Below are 14,758 nucleotides of genomic sequence, written 5' to 3' on the forward strand. Positions count from 1 at the left end.
AAAAACATCCATGGTAGGGAAGCTGCAACCTCTATGCTGCATGGTGTACTCTTCAGAGTCTGCCAGTGCCCACCTTCCTTTCCTCAGTTGATTATCATCAGTTGGCTTCGACAGACAAATAATGATTTCTTCATTGGTGCTGGCAGCAGTTTTAAGTAGGGTTGATAGGAAAGAGAAACCGTTTCTTTTCCCTCCCAGTAATCTTCTTAGGATTGCAATTTCCCATTGTTGTTGAAAAACATCCATCTTAAACAGGATATGTGGATAGAGGAGGAAGCTTCATAGCTTCTCCTTAATGATCTTGCCCAAGATACTAGTTTCTTTTCAGCTATGATAAAAGGAAACTGGAAGTCTTGAGCAAAACTGCTGAGGGGGAGCAAATTTAGTAGCTGTTGCCTCTTCCCATGTCTGCAGCCCAATCCTTTCCCTAGTAATACAGGTGTGGCGAATATTAATATTTGGGAAAGACTGAAGAATAATAATGAGAATAGCACAAAAGCTAATCACGAGCAGGAACTGAACTGCATAAATCACAGTGTTCAGTATCTCTAGTATCTTCCTTATCTACTTGTTTTAATTATATTATTTTTTTCTAGTAGAAGAAAAACAATTTTATAGTTGTACTACTAAGCGATTGCTGCAAATATTTAGATATGCTACCACTGTTGATTTTGGTTTGATAATAGTTTCTACAACAATTTGTAGCAAATAGCAATAAAATTGAATGGACTTAGCTAAGTTGAAACAGGACCTTGTGGTCTTTTATGTGATGCAGTTTTCTATAGAATGATATGAATGCTAATTCCCATATGACTCAGTACAGGCAATCTGCCCATTGTTAACTATTAATTACATAAAATAATTTATGTACTTATTTAAAAGACGTATTTAGCTATCCATATTATAACTACAATCCCTGGGCAGTCCCAAGACAATAAAAACAGCAATCTCCTTCCCCAACTATCAAAAGAAAAACTCATTTAAATAGTCATGGCCTGCCATCTTGCTGGGCTCCAGCTTCATTCTATCCCAATACTTGTGGGAAGAGTCCACCCTTTAAGGCAGGGGTGTCAAACTGCCGGCTCGTGGGCTGGATGCGTCACGCAGAAGCCGCACCCACCCCATTGCCGGCAATGGCAAAACAGTCCCGATATGTTGCGCGATGTCACATGATGTCGCGAGTTTGACATGTCTGCTTTAAGGCCTTCCAGAAGGCAAAGAGGATGGGGACTGCTGGGTCTCTGTGGGAATGGGTTCCATAAAGCAGGGGCAGATAGAGAAAGTGGGGTTCAGACCTTGCTAAGTGACAACATTCTAGCAATTCACAGAGTATATCTATAGTTATGTAGATAGTTGCTTTAGTCTGGTAAGATTCTGTCAATAGGTGAACAACAATAAAGAAACCACTTAGTAGTGACTCCATGTGTCATTCTTTGTTCTTTGGGCCTGACACTGATGGTCTCTCCCAGCAACCTCATATTAATATTAAAGAGAAGGGGGAAAAGACTTGAGCCCAGAGGCACCCCTGGTTCCTGGACCTCTATTTATGTCCCTCATCCAACATCAATTGGAATAGGCCTCTGAGGAAAGAGGAGAACCAGTGTACAGTTAGAAAAGATGTATAGACCAAATATTTATTTATTTTTTTTAAAAAAAAAACAAGCCAAGGGAACTTGCATTATTCAAACATAAATTTCTTGCTGAAGCTCAGAAATTCGTATATAAGGTGAACAGAGACTTCTGAATTTATTACCTATTTAACATACTGTAAGAGAAATTGTCACATGGTTCCAAGGTCTCGTCTAAAAAAATATTGATACAGTGTATATGCAATATGTATAATATGTATATGCAATATGCCAGTGATGGCGAACCTTTTAGAGAGCGAGTGCCCAAACTGCAACCCAAAACCCACTTATGTATTGTCGGGTGCCGGGTGGGCATGGCCCATTGGGTGGGCATGGCTGCGGTGGTAACAGCAGAATGGGTGGGACTAAAAAGTTCAATCAATCAATTCCAACTTTGCAAAATCTTTTTTTTTCCCGCGAGAAGTTGAAATTGACTGATTGATTGAACCTTTTTTTGTGTGTACATGGCGGCAGAGGCCTAAAGCAAAAAGGTTTTATAAAACCCAGCTGAAGGCCTAGGACTGGGGCGACGGCATGCATGCCCACAGAGAGGGCTCTGAGTGCCGCCTCTGGCACCCGTGCCATAGGTTCGCCACCACTGCAATATGCAAAACAATGCAATATGTACAATGCAATATATACATGGTAACATAAAAATCTACTGAATATAAAATATTATTGAAGGAGGTGATGAATACGATTTTATATGCTTTGAGTTGTAGAAAAGCTGTTGCTCTTTCCAACACTTCGAAGGCAATTCTTCCTAATCATTTTGAAGCAAATTCAGTCCCCTTGGCAAGGTTTCCTTCCCTGGGTGTGACACAGATCTGTCAGGAATACTTAAACTTGAATAGCTGAATTGCTTCTGTGTTCTCTGGTTAAAAATGACACAGCAATCAATAACAATGTTAAGCTAGAATAATGCTATAAAAGCTAGTTACAATATTTCTGCTGTACATTAATAATAGCATCACAACTCCTGGGATGTTTTTAAAACTCCGCAATGAGTCACCTCCCACACAAATCGTGATACTATTGACTGAGATAGCAAGTCATAATGGTGTTAACATTAATTCATACATTGATCTCCATTCATCTGGTCTTTGAAGACCTGTTGGAAACGGGTTCAAAATGCAGCGGCTTGTATCTTGGCAAACCAAGATCACCATAATCACCGGAGACTATAATGTGGCTGTTACATTGGGGATTAGTAGGGTACTGGGTAAAATTCAAAGTGCTGGTTAAAGCTGGGTTAGCCCAAATAGCCTAGGTCAGGGGTAGGCAACCTTGGCTCTTTTATGACTCGTGGACTTCAACTCCCAGAATTCCTGAGCCAGCCATGCTGGCTCAGGAATTCTGGGAGTTGAAGTCCACGAGTCATAAAAGAGCCAAGGTTGCCTACCTCTGGCCTAGGTACATGCAGAATCTTCTCTGTGTAGAATATAATCCATCTGGCTTGCCCAGTGCATACACTTCGGCAAAGTTTTTGGCCATTCCCCAGTTTCATGAAGTGAAAAAGGCTGTGGCTCACACCACTGCTTAGTCATGGCCCCTGTGCTTTGGAATAGCTTTTTTCTCAAAATCAGATTAACATCCTCTTAACTGACCTTCCAAAAATTGAGTTGTTCCAGATGGCGATTAAACAGTGGTTGCCATTTGCACTTATTTATTATTCTCATATTTATGAATAATCCTCTTTTTATATTTTATTTCTGTCACAGTAACAGCTGAGTTATATGCCTTTACAGATATAAACTGCTGGAAGCATGTATAAAATATGGCAGGATGTCAGTGCAGTCAACCGACAAGTAATAAAAGGCGACTAAGGCTGGCTGGCTGGCTGAATCTGCATCTGTTCACCACTTTCAAGGAAGTATTTCCTCCAGTCTACCCGGGAATTAAACCAATCAGATGCTGACCTTGAGGGGTGTTCAACCACTGAGTTTTTTTCAGCATGCCCATCGACTCATGAACTGAAATGCAAATCCTGTGCATGTCAGCGGAGAAAGAAGTTTCCTCAAAATGGAAACCTTTAAACCTGCGTATGCTGACATAGAAATGGACATCATTAGGGCAACGATGAATTTCTGTGAAAATATGCAAAGGATTTAGGGTTACAGGTTTAATTTTAAATCCTTACGGTATTAAATTACAATTTTAATTGTCAATTATTATGTAGAAGATGGGTACAACCTTATATGGGAGAGGATTTGCTTAAGTCTGCCTGGANCTTTAAACCTGCGTATGCTGACATAGAAATGGACATCATTAGGGCAACGATGAATTTCTGTGAAAATATGCAAAGGATTTAGGGTTACAGGTTTAATTTTAAATCCTTACGGTATTAAATTACAATTTTAATTGTCAATTATTATGTAGAAGATGGGTACAACCTTATATGGGAGAGGATTTGCTTAAGTCTGCCTGGAAGAGCTTTAATGGAATAATCAACACATTATAAATTCAGTTTTCTAATAACTATATTTTAATACTTTCACGCTAAGACTATACTACAGCCTTAGTATAGGGATAAGTGCTAAGTAAATCCCTCCCTCCCTCCCACCCTCTAGTCTCCAGACATAAAGAATATGTCTGAATTTGCCTCATTTCCTGGTCCATGAGAAATGCGGAGTGGTTTAAAAAAAAAAAGGCAGTTTCTGAAGGCACTGGGTGAATTCCTGCTTTCAGAGCTGCTGTCAACACATCATGCTCTTGTGGCAAAGGCCTGTGCCTCTGAAATAATATTTTGGAAGACCTGCTTCTTTTTTGTAGAAAAGATAGGAACGTTCCAAGACACAAAATTAATATATTATCCTTCTCCTCTATCGTAGCCTATAATTTTTCTAGCAGCGATAACACTTAAAAATGTTTGAAGACTTAGAACTTGCAAAGTACAGAATTTATTTTTAATAACCACAAACACTCCAGCCAGCACATACAGTTCTTACTCGGTCCTGTACATCTTGTCTACTTGTAATAGACTCATAATTTAAGAGGCTCAGAATATTGTTTTGATAATCTTTCCTCTTGCTCTGTAGTTTAATTAAGGATTTGGGGCACGTATGATATCAAAGGGTAGTTTTACTACTTTTTTAGTATTGCTGGAACAGTCGTACAAATTCAGTCTCCTGCTGTCATCTTCAAATAACCTAGAGAGGGCTTAAGCATTCTTTGTTGGTTTTTACTTGGCTGCGGCCTTAATGCAACTTGAATCATTTGAGCTGCTTATCTTTTTAGAAAATCAGAGTTGTATTAATTGCAGAGAGGATGTGTACAAAGAAACAAGGTAAACAAGAACGAAAATTGAAATGTTTTAAAGGAGGGCAACAATTGACATGGGATATCCTTCCTTTATATGCATCAGGCTGGATCGGGAAGACTCATACTTTGGCTGGATAGGAAACAAGGAAAGATGAGAAATTTGTTTCATCTGCATTTTATACCTTATTCATTTTGCCTTTTCTCAGTCTACACAGATTAAGCTAAATCCTGAGTTTTTTCAGAGCTCAGTGATATAATTTGAAACTGTATAAAAGACAACTACAACGCGAAGGTGTCTTTTATACAGTTCTATTATATTATAGCAGTGGTGGCGAACCTATGGCATGGGTGCCAGAGGCGGCACTCAGAGCCCTCTCTGTGGGCATGCGCGCCATCGCCCCAGTCCTAGGCCTTCAGCTGGGTTTTATAAAACCTTTTCGCTTTAGGCCTCCGCTGCCGTGTGCAAAAAAAAAAAAGTTCAATCAGTCAGTTTCAACTCGCGGGGAAAAAAAGTTCTTGCAAAGTTAGAATTGATTGATTGAACTTTTTAGTCCCACCCAGTCTGCCGTTACCACTGCAGCCATGCCCACCCAATTGGCCACGCCCACCCAATTGGCCACACCCAGCCAATGGGCCACACCCACCCGGCACTCGACGATGCATAAGTGGGTTTTGGGTTGCAGTTTGGGCACTCAGTCTCTAAAAGGTTCGCCATCACTGTATTATAGGAACACAATAAATTCCTCTTAGCTTGAATGTGAAATTACTTCTTCTCTCCCTGGCAGGATAATTAGGTTTCCTGGATTGCCGAGGATAGTCCTGGCTATAGGGAGAGATATTTTAAAGGTGCCAGACACACTCCTGAAACTCAAAATATATCCCAGTTTCCAGGAGCCCATCGTAGCAGGTCGGGAACAGCAACACAAACAGCCGCCACACAAACAACACAAATTCTAGCATTGGAAAACTTTTGTCTTCTCTACTTATTATTCCTGGGCTGTAAAAATCCGGGAAACCAAGTATTACAACTGTCTTCATCTGTGGGAGGTTACAGATTCAAATGAATAAATATGCAAATTTATTCAAACTAATGGATGTCAGATTTTAAAGAAAACTGGTCATCCTTCTCTTTGTGTTTCTGAAATTTTTTTACTAATTGACAAGTCCCAATTGCCAGCAAGGCTCTGTTTTCCACTGCTGGATTCATTTAGAAGGAGAGGGATTCTCTTTGGAAAGACAGCTGTTCGGGCCTTTTCAAGCTCTCTGCTTGCCTTACTGTTTGCTCCAGCCATTGCCCAGAAAACGCCCATGCGCTCTGTCTGTTTTCAAACTGGAGACTTGGCATGTATAAAGTTTCTTAATGTTGCAGCTCTAGGGAAGGATTTCTCAGAAGCCATTTCTTAGCTCACTTCTAAGTAGACACATGGAGAGGGTTGCGTTGCAAGATTGCAGATGGATTGTAGTTATGAATGTAAATCATGTGTCATCTTGTAATGTCAAGAGATCAAAGTTTGCCATTTACAAAAAGTAACTTTAGAAACCATGAAAAACAGCCTATTTCATTTCACACTGGTTTTCCATTCTGGCATTCTTACTTAAAGGCAACAATTCAAAGGAGGCTAAGCAGCAAGGTTCATTGCAAAACTCATTCTCCCAGGGGAAACACACATTTAAAAAGGTAATGTTCATTTTCTCAACAAATGACAACTCTTTCATTAGGATTTATCATAATTTGATTTTGAGACAGATAATGGAAGTGTGGTATTATTCTGAATATTTGTAGTATCCCACATTAAGAAATACTTGTTTACAATTGCTGGTTCACTCAAGGAATCCCAGGTGGAGATTTTTTTGTTAGAAATCAATAATAATAATAATAATAAAAAGCTTCTTGAAAGCTGTATATTCTATATCATTAAAATATTTCAATAGTAGAATTTGTCTGTGATTATGAAATGCTCATTTTTTTCATCTTTAATTTGCATGTCTTTTCAACATGGAGAGGATTATCTCTAAACCGCTCACCAGGGTTTTTACTGAATATAATTTGCTGGCAAATAAATGTGAACAAAATATATTTCAGGTTCAAGGCAATTCTGAGTAGAAAATAAAGTTGTCTTTTTCAATTTTGTTTCCTTGTATGGAAGAGAAAAGAATACATTTTAAATCTGGATACAGTTCCTAGAATCTCCTTTTCAGTTGGCAAAACAGCCATAGTGGAAAAATGAAGCAAATATGAATGTATTAAATAAATAAATAAAATTTCTGCTCAAACATCCAGACTAACACTAAGTGGAGAAAAAGGAGACATGGAAAAACTAGATTTTTACACCCATATAGGGTGCTTTTCATACTATAAAACATTAAGTAATTCAGTAAGTGTCTGAATTTTGTGCTATAATTTTGAAAGTAAATTTTTTATAAAGTATGTATGGGAGAAAGTGCGTTCAGAAACGTGTCTATAGGAAATCATATAAATACATTATATAACAGTTTGTGTGTGTATTACACACATATACATATATATAAAATATTATATAAAATATTATAGTATATATAGAAATAGTCCTCAACTTACAACAGTTCATTTAGTGACTGTTCAAAGTTACAACGGCACTGAAAAAAATGACTTATGACTGTTTTTCACACTTACGGCCATTGCAGTATCCCCACAGTCACATGAACAAAATTCACATTGTTTGGCAACTGACTCATATTTATGACGGTTGTAGGGTCTTGGGGTCATGTGATCAGCTTTTGAAACCTTCTGGTAAGCAAAGTCAATGGAGAAGCCAGATTCACTTAACAACCATGCAGTGATTCACTTAACAACTGTGGCAAGTATGGTCATAAAAATGGGGCAAAAATCATTGAACAACACTTAGCAACAGAAATTTTGTGCTCAGTTGTGGTTGTAAGTTGAGGACTACCTCTATATTATATATATAGTTTCTCCCTCTCTTACATTTTCACAGAAAAACATAAATGAGTAAAACAAAAAGAAACTATTTCCAGTGAAACATTTGATTTCACAGTCTTGAAATTTGATGTGAAAATGAGAAATAACATAGTATTCCATTTAATTAGCATTCAGTGAGGTGGGAACATCCAAACTGCCTTACATAAGATTAGGCTTGCATTAAATTAGGCAGTTCAGAAATCTAATGGAACAGTGTTTGTGATCAAAGGACTTGCTTAAGGCTAGGCCACTAGTCATGTTGCAGTTTAGGAGTTTTTTAAGGCTTAGTATTACACTCTTTTGCTTAAGGCATTTTGATGGATTCAAATTAAAGTCAACTGTCAAGTGTAGTACTCATGCCATATGCTAAAAACATCACAACAAATTTGCTGACCATATTAAGGAGAAGAAAAAGTCACATATGGGAATAATAATTTCCCTTTGAAAATCACATAGCAATGTTAATATAAAGCCACCCTGCTCTATTAATAATGCACCCATTTTGTAAAAAGACACCATTAATTTGGGAAAAGGGCCAAAAGGACTTAGAATAGAACATTTTAGAAATATGAAATATGCCCATTGACAAATTCTCCCCTTTTCTGAGAACTTATGCCAGATTTTAGCTCTGAGGAAAATTGCTCTGAGGTAGCAAAAATGTAGGCCAGTTAAAGTATGGCATCACCTATCAAGCCAAGTTCACAGAAGTATTGAGTATTGCATGATTAACTGTTGAGTTTTTTCTCAGCATAAATTCATTTTCTTCTTCTTCTCATAATTATTGTTGCTATGATCATAATTATAATCAGCTGGACCTTGCCTAGAGTAGGCCATGTGCAGCCTTTCAATAGTGCAGTTAAGAAGTTGTTTCCTTTTTTTAATATACAAAATGACTGAGGAATTTTTAAGTTTTTTTTCCAGATTTTTTTAAAACCCATAAAAAAGGCCAATGCCATTTACCACATGGTTGAGCTCTTTGAAGAAATTTGCTTCAGCACTTCCTTGACTCACCATCTGAGGAAGGATGGAAACCATCCTGCAAAGAGTCCAGCAGTGCTGTTGAGTGAAGCATTTTTCTTCATGTCTTTTTTGTCTTTTCCAGATGGTAGCTCATTGCCTGTTTACAACAGACAATTGTGTACTGTTGTGAAAAGTCCACTTCTATCCATGTTTTTGAGTTCAGGAAATGCTTCCATTGGTTTAGCCTTGCTTCTGATGCTATTGAAAAGCAAGCGTTATTGCTTGAAGGATTGCCTTGCCAATTATGAAACTGATCAAATCTTTGGAATATGAATCTGTTGTTAGAGGCCTGTTCAGCTGGTCTGAGGGACAAAGCTATATCCTGTTTGCTCCCAAATTATGGAAATACAATCCCTTGATGGGAATATTCGACTTCCATCTCTCTCATCATTAATCAAAACTATTAGGATGACCTCTTTTATCATATTCTTGTTATTTGACAATTCAAGTTTGGTTTTTAATTTTTCCTGCTTTGTTTTGTAATGTTGTTCCCCAATTTAACTGCTCATTTGAGCAGAAAGATGGGGTTAAATGTTAGATTAAAAACAAACAAATCATAATATATAAACCTAATCATCGTGGCACGTAAACTGGGGTTGGTGGCTTAATGTTATATACAAATCAGACCTTTATCATTTGTTTAAAAGATGCTTATAAAAAACAATAGCTTGATGTTATGTGTTAACAACCATATGATAAATGTTGCTCTGGTTGGTTTGATTTATGAAAGTAAACAGATTGCCTTATGCTTTGCTCTGTTTTTAAATTTGTTCTTTAAAAAATCATTTAGCAAACATAACTCTTCTTTCCCCTTGGTTTTTGCTACAGTGAGCAATGCCTGGTGTTTCTCAGAAATATGGTCATGTTTGTACAAAATGCTACTTTGTCCTGGGGTTCTCCCTCCTGTATAATCCTTAAAGGTTTCAGTTGGTATTTTCTTGGTTGTATCTTTACTCTTGGCATAGTATCCTTTGTTTTCTTTCCCTGTGCTTTAAAATTTTCTGCAAGGACAGAAATTAGGAAAGGTAAAGAGGGATGTTGGTAGTAAGCCTTTCTTTTTTGAAACTGCTAATCTGAATTAGATTACTCAAGCCTGCAATTATGTACTGATTTATCTGGGGCCAGTTTCTGTGAAATCAATAGACCTAACTTCTGAGTATATTTAAATGGGACTGTGTTGTTAATCTTCTTTTAGTTGGGAGAATAAAAAAGAATGACTCTTCACCAAGATGTCAAGTCCTTTTAGAGCTGATAAGAAACTGCTTTTGAAGCCACAGGAGGACTTTGCAGTAAGAATAAACATATCAGAATAATCCTCACTCTTCATCTCCTAGAAAAGATAAAAAAATATGAAAGTTTAATGTCACATAAGATAATGCTCAGAAATAGTTCAATATGTGTAACCATCACTAAGACATCTAAGACACACTAAGATGAACAGTGATTAATATTTATATGTTACTTATATGTAAGGATGTAGGTCTATACATATGTTGTATATAATATGTTTAAATGTGTTATGTATGTGACACTGAGAGCAAGCAACTAAATTTCATTTTTAATGTGTGCCATTGTGCCCACAGTAAAAAATAACAATAAAGCTTATCTATCTATCTATCTATCTATCTATCTATCTATCTATCTATCTATCTATCTATCTATCTATCTATCTATCTATCTATCTATCTATCTATCTATCTATCTATCTATCTATCTATCTATCTATCTATCTATCTATCTATCTATCTATCTATCTATCTATCTGTAACCATCACTAAGACATTTACTTAGGAAAAATCTTAAAAGGGTCTGCTTCCATGGCACGGGTCTGTTTTATTTGCTATAATATTGTGCTTCAGGCTTTCTTCCAAAAACTTTAAGTTCTCCTACAAGTGATTACATAGCCTTAGTAGCGCAGTGGTTAGAATGCAGTATTGCAGGCTAATTCTACCAACTGTCAGCAGTTCGATCCTGACTGACTCAAGGTTGACTCATCCTTCCATCCTGCCATCCTGGTCAGTAAAATGAGGACCCAGATTGTTGGAGGCAATATGCTGACTCTGTAAACCACTTAGAGAGGGCTGTAAGACTGTGAAGTGGTATGTATCTTAGTTCTATTGCTGTTACTATTATTGCATCCTTACAATCACAATGAGATGGACTTGGCTGATACATAAAAGTGCCCAAAATGAGCCAAACCTCTAAAGTCTGCATGTGGCTCCCACAGAACGACATAAATTGGTAGTTCAACTTGCTACAGAAAAAAAAGGGTAAAACATGATTACAGTGCAATCGTATTATCCATAATTGTAATTAAATGGAAATAATTATATTTGTGGGTTTATATGTGTTTGTGTACACACACATATACATCCAGGAGAGCCAGTGTGGTGTAGTAGTTATAGTGGAGTAGAAGTAGGCAGATGTGGGTTCTAATCCTTCCTTAGCATGAAGCCAGCTGGGTAACTTTGGACCAGTCTCTTTCTCTCAGGCCTAGACTGGGAAGTTGAAAACATCTACGATCTGCACCAGACTAGCGTGGTAGATTATGGTCCACAACCTCAGATGAAGAGGCCTTCATTCTTCAGTGGATTGATTTGGACTGACTATAAATGCTTATTTCTGGCTGCAGCTTTTTTTTTTTTTAGAATTTAGTTCATAGCATATTTTTCAAAGTCCAGGTGCTTACATCTCTGTCTTAACTTCTACCTTAACCAGCCCTGACATTGAGTTTCCTTTTCTTCTCAAGGAACGGTAATTAAAGTTTAATGGGGAATAGGAAATCTTAGATAAAAAGGCACATGTAAGAAATGTCATATTTCTTGACTTAAAAATCAAAAGAAATGCACACACTTATCAGGACCATATTCCTGGAAAAGTACAAGGCTAGCGTCCAACATTTCCACCATGCATTTCTAGCTCTATCCTTGCCAGTTTGCCCAAATTGGCTGAGTCAGTCATAATATGGGAGTATTTATCCTACCTGAATATTTGCCCCAAGAAATTCTTGTTTTTGCAGGGTAGGAAATGACTGTTGCCATAGAAGACACTACTAGAAAGAAAGCCATCAAAACGGACATCTTAGTGAAATTTTATGCCTACAAGTAAACTGAGGAAGAAACATTTTGAAACCATATTCAGTTGTCAATATAACTGCAGAGGAAAGGGGTGTCTTGAGCTATTCAGAAAACACAAGGATTTGTGATGATTGGTAGGGGTAAGGGAAGGCAAGTGATGAAATGCATATCATGACGACAGGGTATTTTAAATGATTCCCTAGCCTTTTATAGCAGATTTTTGCGGCATAATCAGCTCCCAAAAAGAGGGAAGGAATATTCTATCTTCTCCCCATTTGTGCATTTACTTTATGGATTTCTCTGCAATTCTGAGCCAACTGATTGACTATCTTTGTACACATATTATTTATTGATGTATCTTTGGTGGTTTTATAATTGAGATGTGTTTGCTTTATGCATTCATGCCTTCTTTTCAATTTGACTTAATTAAGACCTTTCCTTAAAAGCACACTGAAAGCAAATTTCAGTGTCAGAGAATATTTAAAACTCTGGCCTATTTTTTGTTAAATAGATTTGTTAAATAGGTTTGTTAAAAATATGTTGGCATAAATCAATCCAACAATGTTATATTTGGGATCAGATATTTCTTAAATCTGAACTAACCAAAAGAAGAAAAAGTCATGGGTTAATGCAGGAAACATACTTGACTGCTCATTCTTTTTCTTTAAAAAGTATTTTATAATTAATTTCATATAGAGGCATAACATTATAATGGCATATATATAGCATTATTCATTTCCCCATTTGTTGTGCATGCTGTGTGTATAAAAGTAAACGAAAGCCATTCTCTGTAGAAGAGGAAAATTGGGTTACAAAATTGTCAAGCTGTGTCTAAACAGAACCATATTGTAATACGAGAATGAGAAAGAAAACCAGAACATTGAACTAGAGTGGAATCTCTAAGGAATAACTGTGTAGTTTAAGGATACATAGAAAATGAAGCACACACATAGAAAAAAAAATCTCTAACTTAATTTTGTGTATTTCTGAAAATGTTTAAGTTGGACAAAATACGTAGGAGGTAATTTAATAATCTGTAAAAAGACTAGCAAGGGAAAAATCAGTATATTATATGCACAGATTTGGAAGACTGTTCAGACATTTTGGTTTAAACCCCAAAATGGTATAATTTAAACTTTAAAAAAAATAGAATAAAAAACAGAATAAAAGAGTTGGAAGGGATCTTGGAGGTCTTCTAGTCTGACTCCTCCACAAGCAGGAGACCCTGTACCATTCTGGAGAAATGACTACTCAATCTCTTCTTAACAACTGGCAGTGATGGAGCATCCACAACTTCTGAAGGCAACCCATTCCATTGGCTAAACTTACTTAAACTTACAAAATAATTGACTGTCAGGATACTATTCAGTAGCACTAAGTAGTTATGAATATTTGTGACTGTGCGCGTATGCATGCATATTTGTATGTACATCTGGATCTGCTTTTCCAAGTGCCACCACACCCAGGAAATCATGGCTCTATTGTGTTTTCTTCAGCTGAGCTGAAATTTTTCAGATGACATTTTTTTCCTGACAGAATTCACTGTTCAGAATTCTCCCCAGACATTCTGCACTGTTGTTCTGAGTGTGAGATAATGCTGATCCCTTTTCCACCCAATAATGCCTCAGAACAACATAATGTGAAAGATGACAACTAAAGGCAAACTGATGTCAGGCTCCACAAACTAAGAAAGGCATGTTGAGATTCTCTTTATTGTTTCTTACCTACAATCAGAAATCTTGCCAAACTAAAGCAGACTATTTGCACCATAAGACATATACTTTTGGAGCTGTTAAGGAGGAGACATCTTCATCCTCTTTCTCCCACTCTCTCCAACTATCTCATTGGATGTCTCTTGCACCACTAGAATGCATTCCCTCCCTCCTGGGAATCCAGACAACATTCCATCAGAAGACTAGCTGCCACTGTCATTTTGAGCATTAAACACTGGTGGGGAGAGGACTTTAGAAAATAGAAAGAAGTTGTTCTACTACTAGTGGTGAATCCTATCCTATGGAATAAAATTGAATAAAAATAATTTCTCTGTCCATGAATACATTACCCATTTTATTTTTCTCTAATATTTTATTTTAGATGAAGTTCTACATATGCTTCCTGTTTACAGAAAAAAAATTACACTAAGTCTCTACAAAGTTATCCAAAGTTTTCAACTTGATACAGATAAGATTGCGTTTCAAAAAAAATTGGACTAACTCTTGACCACAGACATGAATGCTCAATAACACAGAGGAAATATTGGTGGAGACAAGAGCAGTTATTTTCAAAATATTTTTTTCAGTCACTTCTACCAAAATAAACTACACCTTCATTTCTGTATGTTTGAATCTTATGTTAAATATTCTTTATGGATATTACACCATCAGGAAAATTAGAAAAACATTGGAGATAAACATTTGTAGTTTCAGACAGTGAGATTGATAATGCATTTGCTTTCTTTGACTTTTGAGACTCTATGAAAAATGCTTAGTAAAGGAATGACCATCTGAAAAAGCAAGTCTAGGATTCTATGCTACCTACATGCATACACACAATCACATCTCTCTCTCTCTCTCTCTCTCTCTCTCTCTCTCTCTCTCTCTCTCTCTCTCTCTCTCTCTCTCTCTCTCTCTCTCTCTCTCTCTCTCTCTCTCCCATTCATTCAATTTCTATAACCACCGAGAGACATTGAATGAGATGTGTGACTATAGAAATTGAATGAATGAACAAATGAATGATGAACGAACGAATGAGATAGAAATGTGATTGTGTGTATGTATGCCGGTAGCATAGAATCCTAGATTTGCTTTTTCAGA

Source organism: Protobothrops mucrosquamatus, unplaced genomic scaffold, assembly GCF_001527695.2.
Source record: "Protobothrops mucrosquamatus isolate PMUCROS unplaced genomic scaffold, P.Mucros_1.0 scaffold673, whole genome shotgun sequence".
Lineage (NCBI taxonomy): Eukaryota > Metazoa > Chordata > Lepidosauria > Squamata > Viperidae > Protobothrops > Protobothrops mucrosquamatus.